At 50.3% G+C, this 20,947-nt stretch overlaps 2 protein-coding genes across 3 annotated transcripts in view; one reads left to right on the forward strand and one right to left on the reverse strand.

Moving 5' to 3' along the window:
• Positions 1-20,947, reverse strand: part of TP53I11 (tumor protein p53 inducible protein 11) — a 456,279-nt gene that overhangs the window by 167,096 nt on the left and 268,236 nt on the right. The window lies entirely within an intron of this gene.
• The window catches only part of PRDM11 (PR/SET domain 11), an 83,777-nt gene continuing 80,236 nt past the window's right edge, over positions 17,407-20,947 (forward strand). Inside the window, exon 1 of one of the 2 annotated variants that reach the window (XM_070487573.1) lies at positions 17,407-18,000. The gene's annotated coding sequence lies outside the window, so the exon portion shown is untranslated. The remainder of the gene's footprint in view (positions 18,001-20,947) is intronic. The other variant, XM_070487576.1, reaches the window with a different exon arrangement.

A 20,947-nucleotide genomic window follows, 5' to 3' on the forward strand; every position in this document is an offset into this window, starting at 1 on the left:
AATAGACCAATCACAAGAGATTGAAACACTCATCAAACCCCTCCCCAAAAATAAAAGTTCAGAACCAGGAGGCTTCTCTGGAGAATTCTACCAAACATTCAAAGAATATTTAACGCCTATCCTTCTCAAACTATTCCAAAAAATTAGGGAAGATGGAACACTTCCCAACACATTCATTCTACAAGGCCAACATCACCCTGTTCCCAAAGCCTCACAAGGACAACACAAAGAAGACAAACTACAGCCCAAAACCACTGATGGACATAGATGCAAAGATCCTGAACAAAATATTGGCAACCTGAATACAACAATCCATTAAAAAGATCAAACATCATGATCAAGTGGGAATTATACCGGGGACAAAGGGATGGATCAACATCCACAAATCAATGAACGTGATACACCACATTAACAAAATGAAGAATAAAAACCACATGATTATCTCAGTAGGTTCAGAGAAAGCATTTGACAAGATCCAACACGCATTTATGATAAAAACTCTCATAAAATGGGTATAGAAGGAAAGTACCTCAACATAATTAAGGCCATATATGACAAACCCACAGCCAACATCATACTCAATGGGGAAAAACTGAAAGCCATTCCTCTGAGAACACGAAAAAGACAAGGGTGTCCACTCTCACCACTCTTATTCAACATAGCACTGGAGGTTTTGGCCAGAGCAATTAGTGAAGAAAATGAAATACAAGGAATCCAAATACGAAATGAAGAAGAAGTGAAACTCACCCTGTTTGCAGATGACATGATTTTATATATAGAAAACCCTAAAGAAACTATTGGAAAACTATTAGAAATAATCAACAACTACAGCAAAGTTGCAGGGTACAAAATCAACTAGCGAAAATCAGTGGCATTTCTATACTCTAGTAATGAACCAACAGAAAGAGAACTCAAGAATACAATCTCATTCACAATCACGTCAAAAAGAATAAAATATCTAGGAATAAATTTAACCAAGGAGTTGAAAGACCTACACAATAAAAATTATGAGACATTACTGAAAGAAATCAATGATGACAAACAGAAATGGAAAGATATTCCATGCACATGGATCAGAAGAATAAACATAGTTAAAATGTCCATACTACCTAAAGCAATCTACAAATTCAATGCAATCCCAATCAGGAATCCCAATGACATTCTTCATGGAAATAGAACAAAGAACCCTAAAATTCATATGGGGCAACAGAAGACCATGAATAGCTAAAGCAATCCTGAGAAAAAAGAACAAAGCTGGAGGCGTCACAATCCCTGACTTCAAAATGTCCTACACAGCCACAGTGATCACAACAACATGGTGCTCTTACAAAAACAGATGCACAGATCAATGGAATAGAATTGAAAGCCCAGAAATAAACCCACACATCTACAGACAGCTAATCTTTGACAAAGGAACTAAGAACATACAATGGAGAACGGAAAGTCCCTTCAGTAAATGGTGCTGGGAAGACTGGACAGCTACACGCAAAAGAATTAAAGTAGACCATTATCTTTCTCAATACACAAAAATAAATTCAAAGTGGATCAAAGACTTGAAGGTAAGACCTGAAACCATAAAACCTCTAGAAGAAAATATAGGTAGTACACTCTTTGACATCGGTCTTAAAAGGTTATTTTCGAATACCGTGTCTTCTTGGACAAGGGAAACAAAAGAAAAAATAAACAACTGGGACTTAATCAGGCTAAAGAGCTTCTACACGGCAAAGGAAACCAGGATCAAAACAAAAAGACAACCCACCCACTGGGAGAAAATATTTGCAAATCATATATCTGACAAAGGGTTAATCTCCATAATATATAAAGAACTCACACAACTCAACAACAAGAAAACAAACAACCCAATCAAAAATTAGGCAGGGGATATGAACAGACATTTCTCCAACGAAGATTTACAGATGACCAACAGGCACATGAAAAGATGCTCAACATCACTAATCATCAGGGAAATGCAAATCAAAACTATGCTAAGATACCACCTTACAGCCATTAGAATGGCTATCATCACCAAAACAAAGAATAACAAATGTTGGAGAGGTTGTGGAGAAAAAGGAACCCTCACACACTGCTGGTGGGAATGCAAACTGGTGCAGCCACTATGGAAGAGTATGCAGATTTCTCAAAAAATTAAAAATAGAAATACTATATCACCCAGCTATCCCACTACTGGGTATTGATCCAAAGAACTTGAAATCAACAATTCAAAGAGCCTCATGCACCCCTACATTCAAGCAGCATTATTCACAGTAGCCAAGACATGGAAGCAACCCAAGTGCCCATTGACTGATGATTAGATAAAGATGATGTGGTATATATATATATATATATATACACACACACACACACACACACACAATGGAATACTACTCAGCCAAAAAAAAGACAAAATTGTCCCATCTGCCACAACATGGATGGACCTTGAGGGTCCATGTTAAGAGAAATAAGCCAGACAGAGAAAGATGAACACCGGATAATTTCACTCATATGTGAAACACAAACTAACACACGGACAAACAGAACAGTTCAGTGGTTACCAGAGGAAGGCGACTTGGGGGCGGGCACAACGGGTGAAGGGGAGCACTTACCTGGTGACGACAAATAATAACGTACAACTGAAATTTCACAGTGATGTAAACTATAATGAACTCAATAAAGACAATGAAAAATGGTAAGTTATCCACACTGAAAACTATAACATGTTGTTGAGAGAAATTAAATAAGACTTACAGAAATGGCTAGACGTTCCATAGTCATTGATCGGAAGACTCAACACCGTCTCTCTCCGAATATCAATCTCTCTCCTGGCTGATTTATAGACTCGGTGCCATCTCAATCAAAACCCCCACAGGAAGTTAAAAAGCTGATTCTAAAATATACACGGAAACACAGAGAAACCAGAAGAGCCAAGATGACCTTGAGGAAGAACAAAGCTGGGGGCCTCACACCACCAGATGTTAATACTTAAAACACAAAGCTACAAAGATTGAGAAGACTGCATGGTTTTGGTGCTGGATAAACAAAGAGAAGAAGGAAGTAGGCTGGAGCCCAGCAACAGGCCCACACTCACACGGTCACCTGATTTCTGACAATGGGTCACTGCAATCCAGGTGGTGAAGGGTCCTTTCCAAATAAACGTTCTAATGTTCTCACGTCAATTGGCAGTCAGTGAACATCGATCCCTACCTCACACCATACGCACAATTAATTTGAAAGAGATATAGATCTAAATGTGAAAGACAAAACAATAAAGCTTTTAGATAAAAACATAGAGTAACTTTATGAACTTGAGATAGCCCAAAAAATCTTAAACGGGACACCAAAACCACAAATCATAAAGTAGAATTCATTAAAATTAAGAACTTCTATTTATTAAAAGACGTCAGGAGGGTAAAAAGGCAAGCCGTAAACTGGGAGAAGATATTCTGAACACAAACACCTAAAAGAATCCATAAAGACAAAGAACTCATTTAAACATTGGGCAAAAAACGTAAACGTTTCACAAAAGGGGACGTTCAAATGGCCAGTAAGCACATGGGAAGGTGCTCAACACCATTATTCACCAGGAAAAAGCCAACTAGAAGCACAAAGAGTCTTAATACACACCCTCTAAAATGAGCAAAAATAAGAAGATTGAAAATACTAAGTGTTCTCAGTTATGTGGAACACGGGGAACTCTCTCCTCCTGTTTTGGGGAGTGTAAATTGATATGACTACTTTGGATAACTGTTGGAAAATTTTGTATAAAGTTAAACATACACCCACCCCATCACTGAGCAGTTTGAATCCTAGCTAACTGCCCAAGAGATGCCAGTATACACACGTCTATCAAAAAATACACAAAAATGTTTACAGCATCTTTGTTCAAAATAGCCAAGGATTGGACAAAATTTACATGTCCATCAACAGTAAAATTGTCCACTGGTATATTCGTACAATGGAATGCTCCACAGCAATGAAAGGGGCAAAGTTTTGCTCTTCTTAACAATATGGGTGACTCTCACGGATATGATGATGATCAAAAGGAGTAGACATAAAAATCTACGCACTGTGTGATTCCATTCACATGCAGTTCAAAAATTGGCAAAACTAAGTTGGGCGACAGAATCTGAGTGGCAGTTGCCTCCGCGGGGCATTGGCTGGGTGGATGCACGAGGGGCCTTCTGGGGCTGGAATCGCTCTGTTTCCTGATTTGGAGTTGGCTATCTGGGAGTGTATGATTTGTGAGCAATAAACATGATTTGTGCAATTTTCTGCATGTATGTTATACTTCAGTGAAAAGTTAAAAAATAGAATGCTAATAGAGAAAGTTGATGAAGATGGGAGGGGAAATGGCATACTCATATCTTATGGGTATAATTATAAATAGCGCAAAATTTTAGAGCGAAACTTAAGAAAAAGCCTTAATAATATAAATTCTATCTACCCAGTGATTTCATTCCTAGAAAATTATCCCAAGAGCCAGACAGATATGCAAAGATGTGTGCACAAGGATGTCGTCACCCCGTTATTTACAACGGCAAAAAAATTGACGACATCTAAATGTCCCACAATACGTTGAATATAATGCAGCTATTAAAAATCCTATTAAAGACAAAAAGTTATTGACTTGTGAAAATGCTCATGGTATATTGCTAGATGAAAAGAGCATGTTTTAAAAATACGTGCAATATGATCCTATTTGCAACAGTTAGAATGGTTCTAACTCAAATAACAGTTTATTATCTCACATTACAGGAGTCCAAAGACGGGGCAGTTCCAGGGTTGGCTAATTAAATTGCTCAGTGATGTTATCTCGGACCTGGGTTTCTTCCTCCGTGTTGGTTTTTATTCTCAGCCTAGTCCCTCCTTGCTTGCTAGGCGGTTACAGCAGCTTCCAGAGTCTCCCCTTCGCGGAGGCGGGGCGAGAGGACCATCACCTCCTGTGTATCTCTTGAACAAGAGAAGCATTTCCTCAAAGTTGCCCCAGGGCATCTCACGGGCCAAAATTGTTTCACGTGTCTGTGCGTAAACCCATCAGAGGAGAGGAAATGATTCCTCTGTCATTTTCTTTGACCAATCATGACCAGAGCCCCCGGAGCTGAGCTGTGGAGGGGCACGTGCCCTGAGCCTGTGGCCACAAGAAGGCTGAACACCTACAAAGCCAGGGCTGTGCCGGCCAAGGGGAAGAAGTGAGTGGCAGTGAGCAGAGAGGTCACTCACTCACAGCGTCCCTCCCCCCGCGTCCACACCAAATGGCGCAAACCAAACTCTGAACTTGGGCATGAACCCTTACCTCTGCGTGACAAGACTCTGGTCATTTTATTTTAGTGTTTTGCTCTTGTTTTTTTCATTGAATATATTTTATTTTTGTAATTAAAAAAGAAAGTCCAAATGTTATCTTTAAAACAATGATTAATAAAGTGACCTTGAGAATCCTTAAGAACATCCCTAGATTGGAAAGATACGTTCCTAAAAGGTAGGGTGATGTTCATGAAGCTGCACGCATTTCCTTTGTTTCTATTTCTGTTCTATTCCTCGATCCTCTCTCCATCTGCCCCTGAGCTACTCAAAGTCTGACTTCAAGGTGACGCAGGGATGGACGGGACTTCTGAGAACATTGAGGTCCACCTCTTACGGGAAACCCGGAAAGACAGCAACTTACCCAACAGCTGACTAAGGAGAAGGACCCGAATCCAGCGATGGGAGCTTCACTGATGGATCCGCTTCTCCAGCCCTGAAGTCAGCCGGAGGCAGCCAAGCCTGGGCAGCAGCCGGGTAGACACGACTGGCTCCGCCATCCTGCCGGGGAGAGAGGAGCGAGGCCTGTCAGGAGCGTGTCACTCACCCCAATTAAAGCGGAAGTTCTCTTTCTAGTGTCACCTCTCTGCTGCACCTTTGACCTCGCCTTCTCCACTGGCTCCATTCCCATGGGCTGAAAACACGCCCAGTTTTCTCTCATCCTTTAAAAAACAAAACCCTTTGAAAAGCTGCCTTCTCTCTCCTCTGCTTTTCATCCAAATAGCTCAGAAAAAAAAAAAAATCCACACTTCCTTTTCCTAATTCCTCACCTCCTATATTCTCCTCCGCTCATTCCACTCAGCTATCGTCCCCGGTATTCCACTGAAATCTCTCTTGCTAAGGACACCAGTGATTCCTGCCACCAAATCTGGGGACATCCTTAAGACTTATCTTACTAGACATCCCTCTTGCATTTACCCCGGTTACCCCTCTTTCTGAGCACTCTGCTCTCTTGATCTTCTGTCTTCTTGCCTTCTGTCTCCACTCATAACCACCATTGTTTGGGAGTTTCTACCCAATTGAATAATAGAGGAAAATCAACTAAGATTCATAAGTATTTAAAAGGAAGAGGCAAAATAATCATTTGCATGAGACATTCTTGTCTATCAAAAACATGCAAGAGAATCAACTCGGAACTGTTATAAATAATGTGTGAATTTAGGAAGATAGCTATCTGCCTCAGAATATACATTTATGAAAATCAATGGCCTTCCAATATAACAGCAGGACAACTTAGAAAATAAATGTAATTGAGAAAGATCCTATTCACAATGGCAACAAACGCGATAAAATATCTAGAAAGAAACCTAACAAGAAATATGTTAGGTTCATAAGAAGCAAACTATAAAACTTCGCTGAAGATCGTAAAAGAAGACGTGAACACACAGAGAAACATACCGCATCCCTGAAGGAAAACCCAATATTGTGGAAATGCCAATTTTCCGCACATTATCCTATAAATTTATGGCATTTTATCAAAATCCTGACGGCTTCCTCCCCCAAACCCATCACCCCCATCTAACCATGAAAATAGATCAGATAAACTCCAACAGAGAGGCAGCCTTCAAAATACCTACCCCAGACTCCTCAAAACTGAGGTCATCAAAAAGAAGGGACGTCTGAGAAACTGTCATAGCCAACACGAGCCCAAGGAGACAGGAGGATTAAATGTAATGTGACATCTTGTATGGAATTCTGGAACAGATTTTAGGTAAAAACTAAGAAAATCTGAATAAACCACGGACTGAAGTTAGTAATGAGGTAACCACATTGGTTCATTAGTTGTAACTAACGTGCCGTACTAACATAAGAGGCCAACAGTAGGGGAGACTGGGGGAGGGGTATCTGGGAATTCTCTGCATTATCTTCACAATTGTTCTAGAAATCTAAAACTGTTTTTAAAAACTAAACTCTATTTTTTTTTTAAAGTCCCAAAGGGATATTTTTGAGGGGGGTGGAAGTGGAAAGCAGGGGAAATTTCGACCCTATTCTAAATGTCACCTGGAATAATAAGTGGATGATAACAGGACGAAATTTTCCTTTTAAGATGAATGGGTGTCTACCAAGTGGAGGTGAAGCCGGGAGGTTGCTGTCTCCTCTTGAAAATCAGTCTCAAATGAGAAGGGGAAGAGAACGCACCACACGAAATTCCCCTGGGTGAAAGGAGGAGGCAGGAAACCCCAGATCACAGTGGGGGCAGATGAAAGGCAGCGAAGGGAAGGGACGGCTTAGCAGAGAAGAAGGAGTCACATCTGGGTGCCCGGGGGCCACGGGGAAGGGAAAGCCAGTTTCCGCATCCAGAACTGCAGGAAATCTTAGGAATAGAAGCAACCGGGGCCCTCAGAAGGTGGCGGGGAAGCCTGTGGCTGAAAATACAGGGACCGTTTTTCAAAACCTTATACAAGAAGCAGTGAGAGCCCCAGATGGTCCATCCCCACCCCGCCCACGGCAGTCAAGGGCTATGATGCTCCTGCCCTGTCCTGTCCAGACCACCAGGGACTCCTCTCCCAGAGAAATGGGCAAGCGAGTCTTCCAACTTGGGTCCGCCAGGCATGAGGAGGGCGGGATGGAGCTCGATTGAAAAAAGATGATGAAGGAGAAGTCGGAGACCTCCGCCTCCCCACGCAGGCCCAAAATTAGAGGTCCCTCTGATCTGGCATCACTGTGAAGTCTGCCTAAGACTAGACTTCTTACCCCAACTCCCCCCGCTGTCCCCCGCACACACAGCCCCTGGTAAGAGAGTGGAGGCTCATTCTCTGTAAAAGAAGGGGAGCCCTATGCCCCCCGGGGGAATCGGCCGGCTTCAGCCTCGGTAAGCCCGTATACAAGTCCCACCCACCCAGGCACACAGCCCCTCAGGGCCTCACTCTCAAAAACGGTAAGGCAGCCAAGGATCACAGGACATTTGAAGAAAACCCCAACTCGAAGGAGAGCACAATAAGAAAGAACTTGAGGGCCGGCCCGGTGGTGCAGCGGTTAAATTTGCAGGCTCTGCTTCTCTCGGTGGCCCGGGGTTCGCCGGTTCGGATCCCGGATGTGGACATGGCACTGCTTGGCACGCCATGCTGTGGTAGGCGTCCCACATATAAAGTAGAGGAAGATGGGCACGGATGTTAGCTCAGGGCCAGTCTTCCTCAGCAAAAAGAGGAGGATTGGCAGCAGATGTTAGCTCATGGCCAATCTTCCTCAAAAAAAGAAAAAAAGAAAGAAAGAACTTGAAGGAAGGAGAGAAAACAGAGAATGGGAGCAAAAAGATATTCCTAGAGAAGAGAAAACATGGCATCCGTTTGAAATCAAGGAAGCCAGAAGAAACAGAGAACAAGAAATCTTGTTTCTTGAAGGACATTTAAAATATGAGAGCTGCAGTTTTTTTAAAAAAGAGTTTAAGTGTTGAAAGATAAGGTCATGGAAATCTCCTAGAAAGGACAATAAAAAGGCAGAAATTGTGGTGTAGCAACGGAATGGAAAGCTACTCAGCACTAAAAATGGACAAACTGCTGGCTCCAGCGACAGCACTCTGAGCAAAGGGTTGTAACAAAAAGGAAAACAAAAACACAAGAACATGTGACAGAGACCACAGGTGGCCCACAAAACCTAAGCACTCACGACCTGACTCTTTTCAGAAAGTTTGCTGATCCTGCTGTAGGAGACACTGTCTCTAGGAAAAACCCAAAGGTTCTGATAAATAATCTAACAGGTCTCAGGATGTTGAAATCGTAGTGAAAGGTATTCTGCAGTGTTGGAGGGTGTATAAAATCTCAGACGTTAAAAAAAAATAAAGTGAGTGAAAAAAGATGAGGCCATTATAAACTCCAGGAAACACACAAAGCTGTAAATAAAGGACGTTTACTTAAGTGTGTGTTTGGCTCCGCAGTTCACAATAGTCACACGGCCATTGTAATGAAAACCCTGAGTAGAGACAAGACCCCAGATGGAGACCTGACCAGACTGAGCCCATGGCCCTGGGGGGAGGGGGCGTCAGGGAAAAGAGAGTAAATGAATTAAAAGACGCATCTGTCATGTCAGAAAATCTGCTAATGTCTGGAACTGATTAATCCAAAGCTAACAATGCAAGCATAACATTCAGGAATATGGAGGCAAATATCACCAGAGTTAAAACTGCTGCCTCTAGGGAGTAGACCAAGGCAGTCAAAATAAAAAGATAAGGGAAAGTGTGGGCTGTGTCCTGCCTAATATTAAAATGCACTGAAAAGCTACACCAATTTAAACAGTTTGGAACTGTACAAAGAGAGACATGATCAACAGCACATAACAGAGAGAGAAAGAGGCTTATGCATGAAGTGGAAACTTAGCACACAACACAGATGGGAAAACTGCAAAACAGCGAGAAATGGATGAATTATCCTAGAATTGGTGTCAGAACCACTAGCTATCCATTAAGGAAAATATAAAGTCAGATCTCTACTTTACTCTCTGCACCAAAATAAATTTCAGGTGGATTTAAACAAAAGTAAATTGGAAGAAAATCTAGGAGAATGCTGTTAAAATTTTCTGAAGCAGAAGGTGTTTCTAATCATGCCCACAAAACCATAAAGGAAAACCAGAAAACATTTAAATTTCCATATAGCAAATAACATCATAAAGAAATTTATAAAAAATTTCTGAATTGAGAAAATAAATTGCATTATCCATTTCGAACAAAGGCTTTTGTTATCCTTAATATGTAAACTACATTTATAAATCAATAAAAAAAGACGCCAGGTCCCCAATTTAAAACGGACAAAGGATACAATCAAGCAATTCACAAAACAAGCACAAAAGATTAATAAACATAGGAAAATATGCTCTTCTTGCTAATAGTATCATGTAATTTTAAACAACAAAGAGATCCATCAGTTGTACATCAAATTAACAAAGATGAAGCAGACCTAACTGGAGACGTTCCACATGAGGGCGCAGAGCGACAAGAACACTCATTCAAAGTCCATGAGAATGACATCGGTACCATCCTTCTGGAGCGCGATCTGACAAATGGTTCAGGATGTAACGCTGGGCATACGCTTTGAGCCTGAAATTCCACTTCTGGAACTTATTCCACGGGAATAATGAGAGAAGCACACAGTACATCTAAGGACGTCTACTTCAGCGCTTTTATGATAGAAAAACATAAACTGACCTGAATAATATCCACTTGTTTATATGGCTTCGTGTTGGTCTTCCCTGGGACCCCGTGAACTTCACATGGAAAGTGGCTCCAGGATCTGGGGTGCGGGGGGTCTTCAATAAATGTTTTGGGGATGGACGGCTGAGCGAGTGACGAAAGGAGGGAGGGAAAGAGGGGGAAACAATGCTGGAGGTTATTTGGGTTTATCTAATCTACTGATTCCCGTATTTCTTAATTTCATTACTCAGACACGTTCCAAAATAATTGAGGAAACCACTATACATTTGCCAACTTCTTATTTTGCCAAGTAAGGTCACTGGGGGAAAAAAATCCCAAAACCACTTCCATCTTTTACACATGCTATTACCATCAGTTCACAAGAGAAAGAACATTTAAACACCAAAGTAACGGGGAGCACATAATCTCAGAATAAAAGCTCGTCCTTTAAGTTGAATAGAGTTAGCTTCATGAAAACGACACGCATCGCTTCGTGGTTTTCGTCTTCTCGAGGACCAGGGAAAAGCTCTCCGATGGAGGCTGCTCCAGGACTGGCATCTGGAAACTGGTCCCTCATTTTACAGATGGTGAGACTGGGGCTCTGAGCAGATGGAGGACCTGACTGTGGTCCCCCAGCAGCTGAGGAAGGGCCAGAACCCACATCTCTGGACTCCTGGCTCAGAGCTCTGTCTTCATGGTGACAGTGCCCACAACCTAGCAATGTGGCTGCTATCTTCCTGGAATGCAGAGCATGCCCCTGTGATGCGGACTTTGGAGCTCATCAAAGCTAACCTCTGACCTGGGCATGAATGACCCCCAGAAGAGCCCCCAGCCTGGCTTACATACCTTCGGTAACAGGAAACTCACCACTTGCAGTAGCAGCCCCTCTTGTTGGCGGCGGCCAGGAGTGCTCCTTTTAAGGCAGCTGTTCTTTCCCCGGAGCAGAAATCTGCCTCCGTGTGGTTCCCCCACAGTCCTGCCTCTCCTCCCCCATCTGCCTGGGGTCCTGCGGGTTTACGAATGAACGGCATGCAGGAGTCTGATCCTGGAGCGCCCCCGTACCGGAAGTGAGCCTGTCTCTGCCTGAGTGGACAAGAAGAGAAGAACGGCGAGAGGAAGACATCTCATCTTTTGAACGATGATGGAATCCAACATTCCCAGCCCAGCTTACAGATGAGAAGACTGAGACCCAGAGGGCTGTGGAAGCCCTCAGTCCCAAACCCCCGCACAGCTGAGGTCCCTGAAACGGAGGGAGTGGCCCAGACTCGCAAGTTTGGAGCAGCGTTCCACAACCAGCCCTCAGATCCGCGTGCCCGACGTCTCCGACTTACCCGGCTTCCGAGGCCCTGACTACGGCCCTGGGGGCTCACGAGGCCGGCTCCACACCCGGCACTCACCTGCGGGCCGGGGCTTTGCGTACTCTCCTGGCCACATTGACTGCTAAGAATTCTGGAGAAGAGCTGTGGGACCGTCTGCAAGTTACACAATTTCTTAGGTCTTCCTGTTGCAAGCAACAGAAATCACTCTGGCTGATTTTGGTCCCCCGCCTCCCAGATGACCCCAAGGATTCTTCCTGTTGGTATTCACACTGTTGCGTGGTCCCCAACACTGTACCGGGGTGGGGGGGTCTGTGTGACCAAGAGAATATGGCAGGAGGGACGGTACGTCACTCTGTCACTCTGACATCAGGTCACAAAAGACGGTCGGTGGCTTTCTTCTTGCTCTCTCTCTCTCAGGTCATTGACTCCGGGGAGACCAGCGGCCATGTCACGAGCAGCCCTACTGAGACGCCCACATCAAGGATCTGGGCCTCTTGCCAACAGCCCCATGAAGGGCAGCCAACTCACAGTGGTTTGCCTGGGACCAACGTGGTTCTAAAGTTGAACGTCCCATGTCCTTGGAAGCCCTGCTCCATCCTGGGCAAACTGGGATGGTTGGTCACCCTACGTGTGAGGGAGCTGGAAGCGGGTCCTCCAGCCCCAGTCCAGCCTTCAGATGGCTGCGGCCCCAGCTGACGGCTGGACAGTAACCTCACGAGAGAGTCTGAGACAGAACAACCCGGACAAGCAGCTCCCAGAATTCCTGACTCAGAAACTGCGAGATAACAGACGTGTACCGTCTTCAGCTGCCAAGTTTGGGGGCCATTTGCGACGCAGCCATAAGTAGCTAGTACACTGACTGAAGCAGCAGAGGGGCACGGTGAAAGGAGGTCAGGGGGCTCACGTCCCTCGGGAAGGATGGAGAACCAGCGTGGGACGCCCAGAGCCCATCACGCCGCAGAACCAGTGTGGCGAGGATGCTACCCACCGCTGCCCAACGGGTACTGCAGCTTGTACCCCCAGCCCCCCGGGTCAGCTGGATCCGGCCCCTGGCACCCGCCCCTGAGAGCTGACTGCACGGCATCACCCTCTCACCAGAAAGGACTGTCCATGGTCCACCCTCTGTGTGTCACCAGCTCCCAGCTCTAGGGCGGGGAACGCATCTGATTGGCTGAGCGTTGATCACGGACCCGTCTTCCCATCAGGGATGCTGGGCGTCTTCGTCTGTTCAGGCTGCTCTCACAAAGTACCAGAGACCGGGTGGGCGGCTTGTAAACCACAGGAAGTTACTTCTCACCGTTCTGGAGGCTGGAAGTCCAAGATCAAGGTGCAGGCAGATTCAGTGTCTGGTGAGAACCCACTTCCTGGTTCAAAGACGGCCGTCTTCTCGCTCTGTCCTCACCCAGCGGACCGGGCGAGGGAGCTCTCTGGGGTGTCTTTCACAAGCGCGCTAATCCCACTCACAAGGGCCCCACCCTCACGACCGACCACTCCCCAAGGCCCCGCCTCCTAACACCATCCCGTTGGGGGTCAGTTTCAACACGTGAACCTAGGGGAACTCAAACCTTCAGACTTTAGCCCTGGGAGAGGGCGTTTGTGGTGTTTTCAGCTTCTCTAGTGGGCAGGGGGGGACAGGGCGCATGCTGCTCCTCCCCGGGGCTCAGCAGGGGAGAAGTCCCCAGTCCCTGGAGGGACGTCAGATGCCAGGCAGCCGGGAGGAGACGAGGCCACATCACCCTCCGCTCTAACGTGGGGACAATTAAATGAGATGGTCTATGTAGGCGGGTGGTCTCCGTGGGAGGGGCCTGCCTACCTCCTCACCTGGCCATCGGTGGATGTCAGTAGCCACAGGGCAGCCGAGGAGACGAGGCGAAACATCCTTCAGGTCCTGCATCTCCCCAGCTGCAAAGTCGCCAGCGGCTTCCACTGCGCTTGAAATAAACCAGACCGTGGAAGGGCACGTCCACTGTCCCCCTCGTCTCCTCCCCGGGCGCCCCTTCCACACGACGCTCTGGGCACGCCGGCCTTCCGCCACCTTGTAGACAAGCCCAGCCAAGTCCTGCCTCAGGACCTTTGCAAGGGCTGTGTCCCCTGCCGAGGACCACTTCTACTCAGCTCTGGGTGGCGCCGGCTCCTTTATGTGTCAAGACTCCCCCTGAAATGCCACCTCTCAGAGTGGCCTTCCCTGTACTCGTGACCTAAAGCTGCCCCTTCACCCCCACCCCGCTATCCCCCCACCCCAACCCCTCACCTTGTCGGGTACATGGTAAGCAGTCCGTAAGTGGCAGTGGCTTCCGTAGAAATGAGGAGTCTGTTCCCCGTCAGGCCTCAATAGGACGGACTAAGGGGGGACACCTTCGGGGGGACGGTATGGGACAATGGTTTGTCTTCCTGGGGAGCTGGCAGGAGGGCCGCAAGCTGCTTGTCCAGAGTGAAAAACAGCAATGAAGATCTGCCCCGGGGCACATGAATTTAGTGCCGCGGACAGCTGGGTGCGGAATCCCTTGGTCCTAAGCCAGCCCCTCCTTCCTTCCAAGAGAGGGATCCCTCAGCTGTCGGGCGAGTGCACAAGACCAGGAGAGAACCATGCCTGGCTTAACACAAGGCGCATGGAATCCAGGACCCATCAGCAACTCTTCCAAATGTGGATTCATTTTAAATTTATTTCTTGCCATTAAAAAGGGGGCTATCTTTAATACAAGGCAGAACAAACAAGGCAGAGTCGGTAGGATTAGAAGTGGGACAGCAGGAACGAGGAGAAAGCAACTGCCAAAGTGGTTGGGAATGAGGGTGGAATTTGGCTCCGAGCTTCCTGGCAGCCTGTGCAAAAAGGGAAACTTCATCAGTTACGGAGCTCTTCTTATTAGCAAGGGAGACGGTTGCCAGTTCCTCGGGGGAAATGCGGTTGGTTTTCAGTTTTAGTTTTTTCCAGGGACTAAATCCTGAGTGAAATTTCTCCCTTGAGGCTTTAGGAGGGGTCATTAACTGACGCAATAAACAGTGTCCTTATTTATAGCAAATATGGAAGTGAATCTCCAGTGATGGAGCGGGCGTTTAACTTGCAGCTCATTGGATGTACGTTTTGCTTGGGTATCACTATTATTAGCAGATGAAAAAGGTCTCAGATCAGCTTTGCCTTCCAAAGGGCTGAGCTTCATTGACTTAGAAGATCTCGACGTCCTTGTGGGGACCTGGAGGTGACTGCGATTGTCACATTTCTTGCAGGGGGAGGTCATGAAGTACCTGGCCTCACATCTCAAAGTTCTGGTCAGCTCCTTTTGTGTGATACGCCTGGGGGAGAAATTAGGGAAATCTTTTACCAATCTTTAGGCTGAAAAGCTGCGTTACGGAAAAGGACAACAGACTAGAAATGTGCAAGATGGGAAGACACTGAGCAAGGGAGGGCAGGCAGACCTGGGTTTGAATCTACCCAGCCTCTAACTAGCTGTGTGGCCTCGGGGTGGTTTCTTAACCTCTCTGAGCGTGCTTTCTCTGCCTGTAAAAATAGTGACGATGATCTCTGCCTTGGATTATTAAGAGTCAGACGGTAATGGCCCAGAAAGTGGGTGCCATGTGCTCTATTCATCCCAACCCCTGCTTGATTACCTGGCTCTGGGGCAGCTTCTTGAGGGAGGCATGTAGGGCCCTTGGTCTATACTTTGTGTGTCATGCAGGAAGAAACCGGTGTCCAGAAGGGAAGCATCATGTGCTCTGGGTTGCACAGCAGGGGCCTGCAGGCTGGGCCTCAGACCTGGGTCTCTGGACCTCGCAGAGTCTCTGTGCTCCCCGAGCGTGAGTCCTGGAGCCTGGAACGCCGAGGCACAGCCCCACACTCCACGGTCGCAGCCCAGGACCAACCGCTCCCGGCAGAGAAGCGGATGGGGCCAAATGGACAGGAGACCAAAATAGAAAACCAGCCCCACGAGGCAAAACTCCCTCCTTGCCTCTCCTACCAGCTCATTCTCTCAAAGCCCTTTTGCTTTTTGGAGGCTGTGACCACACTCTCTCTGTCCACTCGGCTTCCTGGTCTCGTCTCCTGTCCGTCTGCTGCATCCACTCTCTACTCCAGCCGCCTCGACCAGACCCTCACCCGGGCCCTTGGACACCTGCAGGTCTGCCGGCGCCGTCCGCCTTCCCGGAGGATCATCCCACCACGGGTGGAAGTTCCAACCCCGTCTCAGGGCCCAGCTCTGACATCACTTCCTCGGTGGGACCTCCCGCTCAGAAGGGGTAAGTGGCTCCCTCCTCAGCGTCCTTCTCCTGCCCTCCGGACACTGCTAGGGTGGCCGCTGTGCCTTCACGCCTGAATTAATTCGAGTGAGCTGGGAGCCAGCGCCTCCAACTCCTGGCCAGACCCAGACCTCCTGGAAGGGACCTGTCGAACTCTTCTCAGTACTCAGCAGCACCCACTACTCTGCCTGGCACAGAGCGGACACACTCAGGAAACTTTTAGACTTGTATCGAATGTCACATCATTCTGGCCTTAGTGACTGTTACTTGAGCACCTACTGAGAGCAGCCGGTGCTGGGCCCTTTAAATACACTCATAGCCGCTCACACAGAGCTGGCCATGTGGGTTATTAGTGTGCTCCACTTCGCAGATACCGAGGCTCAGAGAAGGGCGGTCACTTACTCCGGATCACACAGCAAGTAACAGACTGGGATTTCAAACGTCTGCATTCGTGATGTCAGAGTCAAGAGAAACGGATGATGCTCTGAAGCAGACAGGGCTTCTCCCTCCAACACCCAGATTCCAAGCGGCACACAGCAGTCTTGGGGCCTGACCAGGGACGCTGACCCGGGGCCAGGCTCCCAGCCAGCTGTGAGGCTGATGCGCAACCCCATCCCCTCGGGAGGAGGCTTCCCTGGAGTGGTACCGCCGGAGGCCGCCGGTGCCAACCCTTGCAGAGCTTCAGGGGACGTTCGGGGGGCGGGCCGCCCCTCACTGTGCAGCGCCTCACCCGAGCGCCATCCTGGGATCGAATCCCTCCGGGTCACCTCCGCCTGGGGGTGTGGCCCGGGCTTTGGAACCAGCGCAGCACAGCCCTCCCGGGCCGGGCAGACCTCGCAGTCCCGCGCACGCCTCGCAGACAACGCCGGGGAGAAAGGAGCTATTTTGGGAACGGTTGTCTTGGTTACGCCATCCCGCCCACCGCGTCCCCTGCCCATCACAGCCCGTCGGTTTTCTAGACGCCGAGGGAAGCCTTTTCGACTTCTAAACACTTTGCCTCCGTGCAAATTCCTCCCCGTCTTTCCCTCGCTTCCTTCAGTCTCTCTGTGACGGTGCGTCCCACTTCACGGAGGGAGAAACTGAGGAACCGAGCGAGCGAGCCCGCCTTCGACATTTTTTCCAAGCCAGCCAGGGCCCGGGAATCTCAACCCCTGGAACAATTTCGATTTGAGGAACACGTGCGGCTCGCAACCTGAAGACTGCAGTCGCACCTCAAGTGTGAACGTCTTCGACGACCCCCGGCCCCTCGCCCCCCGCTTTCAGCGAGACGCCCACGCGTCACCGCTTCAGTTCGTGTCTCCAAACTGCTGGGCGCGCAAAGGGTTAACCGGGCCTGGCGGGGGCCCGCCGCGGGCGTGGGAACCCGAAAGGGTTAAAAATATAAACGCACTTATTCCTCCCCCCCCCCCCCCCCCCGCGACTGCTGGGTTCCAGGTGGGCGGCCAGGGGACCGCGGGAGCCCAGGAGTCGTCTCCCCGCCCGGAGAGGCTTTTTGAAATTGTAGAACTTTTAATTCCCACCACAAAAAAGTGTCCCAGTTCGAAAGTTCTTTTAACCTTCTCTCTTTTCATTTATTTATTTTTTTCTCGATTTCTCCGCGGGCTGGAGGAGCGAAGTCGCCCCGGCCTTTCGGGTGCGAGAAGCCGGTGCCCCCCTCCGGGCAGGGCGCGGGGCAGGGGCCGAGGGGGCCCCGGGCGGTGGCTCCGGGACGGGGTGGGGACGCGGCTGGTGAGTCCCGGCTCCGGCCCCTGAATTGGGGGGTCCGCGTCTGCCCCAAACGCCGCTTTCTTCCGTTTTCCATGTCATTTCCTGTACTAATAAGATGGTGGTCAAAGCAGGGGAGGAGAGCAGCAGCGAGTCGCCGCCGCCGCCGCCGCGCCGAGGCTGGCGCTGAAACTTTGGGGACCCGCGCGCCCGCCGCGCGGCCGCTCCCGCCGCGGGGCCGCCAGCCGGGGCCGCGCCGCCTCCGCCGAGCCGCCCTCCGGGCCGCCCGCGCGGCCCGGGCCCCGCGGCTGCCGCAGCGTTCCCGGGAAGGTGAGTCAGCCCGGTAGCCAATGTGGCCATTGAAAATGGCTTCGGAGAGCGCTCGGCAGCTGGCCAGCGAGCGGGGGCGGCGCGCGGCGGGGACCCGGGGCCGGCCGATCGGGGGCCCGGGTGGGCGATCGGGGGGCGCGGGCCGGGGGCCGGTTCGCCCCGGGCCCGAGGGGGGTTAACCCTCGGCAGGTAGCCGCCGCCGCCGCCGCCGCCGCCGCGGGCTCCGGGGGCCGCCCCTCCGCCTCCTTCCGCCCGGCTAGCTCCTGCTCGCTCGCCTTGTTACAATGTAGCCTTTTCTCGGCGCCGCGGTGCCGCCCGCTGACGGACGTGGCCGCCGACCAATGGGAGCGCGGTGACTCGGGCGGGGCGGGGCGCCGCGGGCTGCAGGGCCGGCCGCAGCCGCTGGCCTAGTTTTCGGGGGCTCTTTGGGCTCGGTGCTTGGGGCCGAGCTGGGGGATCGGGGGCTCCGGGCTGCGGTGGGGGTGTCTTCCAATGCGGGGCTCGGTTTCCCGCCCCAGGCGGCCGAGCCCGAGCCCGCTTCTGGAATCTATTTTAAATCTTAGCGGCTGTGCGGACTTCGGGGACTCTCTCCATCCCCCACTCGCAATCCCCAAGGTGCTCTCAGAGGCAGAAACTGCAGGAACTTAGCGGCCGGTGGGTGACCTTTCTGCGGTCAAGGCCGGCACACCCTAGGCAAGTTGGGGCAAAGAGAATCCGAATGTCTTGGGCGATGGGCGACGCTGGCTATTGAAAAGTTGCTTGGGTCTCGAACCGGCGTGGGCCATAGGGGGCTTAGACCCCCGGACGGGCCGGGACTTCGGGGAGGAGGATGTTAAGCCTCTCTTCTTTCTTAGACGTCTGCTTCATGTGGAGAAAGGCTGTGGTCTATAATTTAGAGCGGCTAGAAGGAAACACCCAGTTCTTTGTGCGCGGGGACGGGAGGCGATCATGAGAGACGGCTCTGGAGGCCCGGAAACGCTATAAACTTTGGGGTTTTTGTCTGTGCTGGAGCAAAAGAATTTTCCGTGGAGCGTGATGCCTGGGGCCTGCCAGCTTGCCTTTGCCACAGTCCCCCTGGCGAAGGAAGGTGGCGGAGGTGTGGGGTCCGTGGGCTCTAAGTAACGGCTGCAGGCTCCTTGCCTGGGGAGTGGAGTGTGGCCTTTGCCCACCAGCTCTGAGAGGCGGGCAAGCAGAATTCCGTGTGAGCACGTGCTTGAAAACCTCTCGTGGGCATGGAGCCCAGGCTGGTTGCTTCGTTTAATGAAAAGGGGCCTTTCCATCGGAGTCCTGCCCCCCGCCCTCCCGCCGGGAACTTCCACTTTGGACTTGGCACAGTTACCTTTGACCTCTCCGAACCTTGGTTCTCCGTCCCCAAAACCACGCCAACGAAGCCTGTCTGGCAAGGCAGCTGTGAGATCAAATGAGATAGCAGAGATGAAACGCCTGGCCCAGGGCTGATGATGGTTTAAGACGTATTTTTCTCTCTCCCGTGAATATCGGCCCCACCCAGGTCCATCCAGTCCCAAACCCACAGGGCCCCCAAGCAGCAGCTGGGCGGGGTCTCGTTCCCTTCCCTGGTGACAGCTGAGGGGCTCCCCTCGCATGTCCCAGGAGCCCTTGATCCACCTCCACACTGTGGTACGATTTTGACCTGAGTTACAGTGCTGTCCTCTAGACCCCTGGGCTCGATGAGCTCGGTAACTTTGCTCTCCTTCGTGTCAAGCAAGACCTCTGCCCTCTGAATCTCTCCTCTCCGGGACTTACATGGGGAAGCGGGGTCTCCCTGGTTCTAGGTTGTTGCCGAGGAGGAAGGAAGTAGGGAGCACTGAACTAGGAGTCAGGCGTCATAGCTGTTTCTTCAGCCGCCTCCTTGGCCTGCCCTCTGGCTATCTCATAGTTATGGCCAACATGCGGTCCAAGGCTGGCCCATAACCTTCCTCCCTAAACCTGCTCCGGGGCTCTGACCTCGGCCAAGGCTGCCACCCTCCTACTGGTCCTTAAGGCAGAAGCCTCTGTGTCTCTGATCCCTCGCCCCAGTCCAAACCATCTCCAGGTCCAGATCAGTCTCTATATTGAAGCCATCCCCCTCTCCCCAGCATGCTCATCAAGCCACCACTTTCCTGGGGACAACAGCAGGAGGCCCTTAGCTGTCCACCCGCAGTGCCCCCTCGCACCAATCTCAGCATCGCACTCAGATTGTTCACAGAGGATGGCGTCAGGCCTCCCGTTTCCTGCTGATGACACCCAAAAGTCTTCCCAGTGCTTTTAGGATAACGAACCCCCCTGTCACCATGACCTGAAAGGCCCTGAGTGGCCTGGCCCCGTCCTCATCTCCCACCCTCCCTGGGTCTCTCTGCGCTCCGTGCTCCGTGCCTTGCTGTGTCCTGCACGTGCTCCCCCTCCTGGAATGCCGAAGAGGTTGCCATCTAATGAATGAGTGAAGGGTGGCGGAGGATGCGAAGGGGTGGAAAAGCACCTGGTGGTCCTCATGCCACCCCCTAAATATTTCCAGTTCGTCCAGGCACACGGTAGGATGGAATCAAGGTCCCCTTGTGCTTGGGCGGGGCCCTGTGGCCGGCCGGTGAGGTGTGAACTTCAGCCATGCATGTCCCTTCTGGGCCAAAGCACTGTGTTGCTGGCGTGAGACCCTCCAGCGTGCCCTACTCCTGTGCGTGGAAGGTGGTGGTGGCGGGCGGGATGGTGGCTGCGTCTGCCAGCCTGGGTCCCTGTGTCACTGCGTGAGTGGAGCCCCACGATGGACGTGCAGCATGAGTGATAACTAAACCCTGAGGTGGCGGGGCTGTTTGTTACTGCCACACGACCTGGCCTGTCCTGACTGGAGCAGGGACTCGAGGAGCATTCCAGGCTGAGACAGGCACCCACACGCAGATTTGGGGGGGGCTCCTCCTCGGCAGCCAGGGGACGTATTTGGGAAAAACCTTCAGGG

This window comes from Equus asinus, chromosome 17, assembly GCF_041296235.1.
Source record: "Equus asinus isolate D_3611 breed Donkey chromosome 17, EquAss-T2T_v2, whole genome shotgun sequence".
NCBI classification, from domain to species: domain Eukaryota; kingdom Metazoa; phylum Chordata; class Mammalia; order Perissodactyla; family Equidae; genus Equus; species Equus asinus.